The 5,000-nt window shown below is 37.7% G+C and overlaps 1 protein-coding gene and 1 pseudogene across 2 annotated transcripts in view; one reads left to right on the top strand and one right to left on the bottom strand.

Moving 5' to 3' along the window:
- The window catches only part of LOC137971059 (trace amine-associated receptor 5-like), a 70,185-nt gene that overhangs the window by 38,946 nt on the left and 26,239 nt on the right, over positions 1-5,000 (bottom strand). The window contains exon 3 of one of the 2 annotated variants that reach the window (XM_068817782.1): positions 3,642-3,701. The exons of the other annotated variant lie outside the window; for it this stretch is intronic. The gene's annotated coding sequence lies outside the window, so the exon portion shown is untranslated. The remainder of the gene's footprint in view (positions 1-3,641; positions 3,702-5,000) is intronic. 2 annotated transcript variants of the gene reach the window in all.
- LOC137971647 (uncharacterized) overlaps positions 1-5,000 on the top strand; it is a 19,757-nt pseudogene that overhangs the window by 4,652 nt on the left and 10,105 nt on the right.

The raw sequence follows: 5,000 nt of genomic DNA, 5'->3' as shown, positions 1-5,000 counted from the left end.
TCAAGAGACCAACAGAAGACAAAAATCAATTTTACGACCTGCTGGCTTAAGCACTTGACCAGGTCCGGGTGGCGACCAGATACTTCTTGTGTGCAAGATTTGGTTTGTCCATCACCAATATCCTGTTCCAGCACAAAGACATCCACAAAGGCACGTGGCAACACCCTCACTCAAAACTGTGACACATGATCGATCACATAATTGTGAACCAGCATCACATCTCGGATGTCCTCGACTCTCTGGACAGACCACAAGCTTATGTCTGCCCGCTTAAACTTAAGAATTGATACCTGCCGCCAGATTGGCCGTCTTACCATTCAGCAGCGTCTCAACACGGTTAATCTCCGTACTGAAGCTGTGCAACAACAACTAGCACAAGCCCTGCCTGATAGCCTCACTCCTTTTGTAGATAACGTTGAGCAGGTGTGGTCCTCTAGCAAGTCAACAGTATGCGACGCTGCCAAATCTGTGCTGGACACCAGGAAAAGTTCACACAGAGACTGGTTTGATGAAAATGACGCTGAGATCCAGACCCCTCTCAATGAAACGTACACCGCTTTCAAAGCCATCATGCAGGCCGATACTCTAGCCAACAGAGCACGCTACAGAGAGGCACGGAACAAATGCCAACGTGCCATCCGGCATCTGAAAAATGTCCAGTGGACTGACAGAGCCCTGGAAATTGAAGAAGCTTCCAATCAGCACAAGGAACCAGGAAGTGGTCCCTGGTCGTACGACATCTGGCCTAGACCCCATCGATTCTGCTACAGGCGTTCGACCAACGCAAAAGGAGGATATCCTAAAATAGATGGAAGGAACACTTCTCCACCCTCCTCAACCAGCATTAATTAATATTTATTTACAGCTGAATTACCCTATAAGTTCTGTTGAATAAAAGATGTCCTTAATGAGATTTAAAAATAATAATAACAGTAATAATATATGAATAAATAGGTAATAAGTTTTAGAAATGAAAATAGTAGAAATACGAGAAAGGGTGATAAAAGTGCAACCGAATCAGACTGGGCAAGAAATGAAATTGCTTGAAATAAGAGGTTGCCATTTTTTTGTTGAAATCAGTGGTAGTGTTATTTTTGGAGGCAATCAATTGTTCCGTGAGGGCTTTTTTGCGCAGTAGTAATGTATAGAGCTCGAAATCTAATGATTCCTCGTTTAAGAAGCACCTATAGATGAGGGCGAGATTTGTTATAGTTTTGAACTGGCAAGGATGAAAATAACCGTACAGAATTGACACCCACATAAGTTAATATTTACTTTAGTCATGATAAACCACCATGTGCGAAAGGATCTCCAGAAACTTTGGACCAAGGAGCAGTCTACCAACATATGCTGTAAGGTATGCGTGCTAAGCTTACATTAGTAGCATTTGTTACTGGTACTCATTTCAGCTTTCATAAGTTTATCTTTAGTATAGACAATGTTGTGGTTTATCTTAAACTGAAACATGACAAGCTTGACTTCCTTAGTCGTGTCGAAGGGACATCTGTAAAGTTTTGGGAGATCCAAAGCTTTCACACCCTGGCTTAACATTCCATCCTGTGTGTTGGGGGGTAGGAATTTGCTTTTGACAATAATATTGTGAAGCGATGCGTTTGTTATATTTTTGAGGCTATCATACCAGTTGAGGACCTGATTTGCTTTTCTCGGTCCGAGCACTAGAATTCTTGTCCTTAGTGGGCCCAAAGCATGTGTTAGGCCATAATAATCAATAAAAGCTGTCTTTACTTCATATTTTTGTGTAAAGGCGCCGAAAGATAAAAACCTTTTCTGATCATCCAAGAGGTCAATCAGTTTTGTAACGCCTTTGTAATGCCATGCTCGGTAGTATACTGTTTTTCCATCAACTTTAATGTTAGAATTATTCCAAATGATTACTTCCTTAAATGTTGGCGTGTCTTTAGTTACTGTTATATGCCTTATTTCTTCCCAATATTGTAATACTTTTTTTTTTAAGAAAAAAGGCAGCTCACCGAAGAGAAGAGAAAAAAGGGTAAGTTTCACTTTAATAAAGTCAATGAAGTTGAAGTGTTCTTATTGCTAGAAAATATTGATACTAGGAAATCAGTTGGGGTTGATAAGGTTCACCCTTTGCTGTGATCTTCCGGTTCGCTGGAAATATTTAAACCATTGACATATATTATAAACTTGACACTTGAACAGTTTAAAAATTGCCAAAGTCATCCCGATTTTCAAACAAGGATCTCGTCTTTTGTGTAATAACTACCAGCCTAGTGCTTCCAGCACTAAGTAAAATATTTGAGAGATGTATTCTTAATCAATTAACGCTCTATTTTACTATTGAAAATATCTTGATACCTAACCAATACGGTTTTAGATCTGACAACACAACAACTGACTGTTTAGTAGATTTAATAGACGAGATAACATTAGCCCTTGATGAAGGTTGTTATGCTGTATCCCTATTTTTAGATCTACGTAAAGCTTTCGATACAGTCAATCACTCGATTCTGTTGTCAAAACTAAATTTTTATGGAATAAGAGATGTTGAAAACCAATGGTTTAGGTCCTATTTAATCAAAAGGAAGCAAAGAGTGTATGTTAATGGAGCTGAGTCTAGTTTTCTTTCCGTAAATTCAGGAGTGCCACAAGGGTCGATCTTGGGTCCTTTTCTTTTCTTAGTTTACATAAATGATATAGTAAATGCAACTAATTATTTTTCCTTAAGACTATTTGCCGATGATACCTCCTTGACTGCGAGTGGTAGGGATCTCGATGCATTGCTACACCTAATAAACTCTGAATTACCCGCTATTTATGACTGGCTATGCTCAAATAGGTTAACTTTAAACTTAAGTAAGACAAAATATAATAGTATTCCATTCCAACCACGGCAAAAACTTAATTATAATTTATACACCCCTCTTAAATCTTGAACAGTCTCACAGTGTTAACTACTTAGGATTAATTTTTGATTGTTCCCTATCATGGTACCATCATATCGATTATATTAGTAGTAAAATCAGTAAAAGCATAAATATTATTGCAAACTTAAAACGTCATGTACCCAACAAATCTTTAACAAGTATCTATTATGCACTTATATATCCTTATTTAACTTATGGCTGCGTATTGTGGGGTAATAACTGCGAAGCTGCCATATCTCAAGTGGTAAAGCTGCAAAACAAAGCTTTAAGAATCATCAATGAGGTACCACTTCGTGAGCATATACTCCCCATTATGTTAATCTTGGCCTAATTAAATTTCCTGATATTGTGAAGTTAAAAACTTGTCAACTATTTTATAATCTTATCGTAGATAACAAACCATCAAATCTTACTCTATCTTTTGTGTCTGAGCAACATAATTATACTACTCGAAGCACATCCTTACAGTATCTAAATCCCAGTTCCTTTAGAACAAATATAAGGAACTTCTGCCCAACAATTATTGGATGTTATTATTGGAATGATATTCCTCTATTCAGTCGTAGTTTGTCAAATAAACATCTATTTAAAAGATATCTTTTTCAGAATTATTTTGCTCAGTACTAACTACTGCACCCCTTAACTATGTGTTCCTCCTTTCCTTTCGCTTATTGTAATTATCTTTTATCTTAAAATAAAATGTAACTTAATTTAAAGGGCATCTAACTAGTTTACCTATATCGTTGCCCTTCTCCGTTTACGTCATGTAGTGAGCTTTTTAGACCTTGTAATTCTCTAAATAAATGGGGAAATAAAAAATGAAATGAAAATGAAATGAAAGTTCTTCGGATTTATAATTGCAAGATAATAAAAACTTAAAACTACCAAGGTGTGCAGTCCAAACGTTTGGAATAATTTTCCACGGTGCTTGCTTTTCGTCGAGGAATCTTGCCACCCAAGTCGATTTGAGTGCTTTGTTCATGAAGAGAGATGCTATCATCCTTAACCCTCCGTTTTCTTTCTCGCCAATGATAGTCGACCTTTTTATCTTGTGGGGTTTTCCATCCCCATAGGAAATCAAAAGTGATTGCATCCACCTTTGTGGCGAACCCATCGGGTAAAGACAAGACGGAGGCATTAAAAATGAGCTTGGATAACCCTAGGGTCTTTATGATGCTTATTTTTCCTAAGAGGGTGAGCTATCTTCTTTTCCAAGAGTTTAGAATGTTTTGTAAATCTTTTAATTTGCTTTCACAATTTAGTCTATCGGAGACATCTTGGTTGCAAGAAAAATAAATTCCTAGCGCTTGGATGGAATCCTTTGGCCATCGGAACCGGAACGGAGTATCGCTACGGTCAACCCAACTGCCTAGCCACATGGCTTCCGTCTTTGTTTTGTTTAGCTCCAACCCTGAGCAGTTTTTAAACTGATCTAATATTTCAAGTAAGGGGTTGACGGAAGTTAGGTCCCTTAAAAACAGGGTAGTGTCATCGGCATATAACGTAATCTTAACTTCTTCATCGCCCATTTTAATTCCTTTGATATTATCAATTCGCCAAGATGGCTGTAGATTTAGTAACAATTCCGATGACGAAAAGCAAGCCAGATAAGGGACAACCTTGTCGTACCCCGTGATTTAACGTGAAAAAAGGTGACACGAAGCAGTCGTTGATGACGCATCTTGATATATCAATAAACAATATCCGAACCCATCTTTTAAAATCTTCTTTGAAATTGAAAACGTCTAGTACTTTGACAAGGTAGTCCCATTCGATTGATTCGAACGCCTTTTTGAAATCAACGAAGACTGCGATACCAGGTAGCTTTTTTGACTTTTTAATGTCAGATTAATAGGCTAGTTTCGAATTGTGCGGCAACAAAAGAACAGAGTCGAGGTTCAGGGGAATAATTTGCATTTTCCTTTGTTTTGCACAATACAATATGCTTATTATTCCCCTGAACCTTGACACTGTTCTTTTGTTGCTGCACAATTCGAAACTAGCCTATTAATCTGACATTTTCACCTATATATCTTTTTTTAACGTAACCGGTTTGGTTCTCACGAATTACTTCAGGAAGGACTTTTTCCAGTC

The sequence above is a fragment of the Montipora foliosa genome, chromosome 9, assembly GCF_036669935.1.
Source record: "Montipora foliosa isolate CH-2021 chromosome 9, ASM3666993v2, whole genome shotgun sequence".
Taxonomy (NCBI): Eukaryota; Metazoa; Cnidaria; class Anthozoa; order Scleractinia; family Acroporidae; genus Montipora; species Montipora foliosa.
This window is presented reverse-complemented; position numbering and strand designations above follow the sequence as displayed.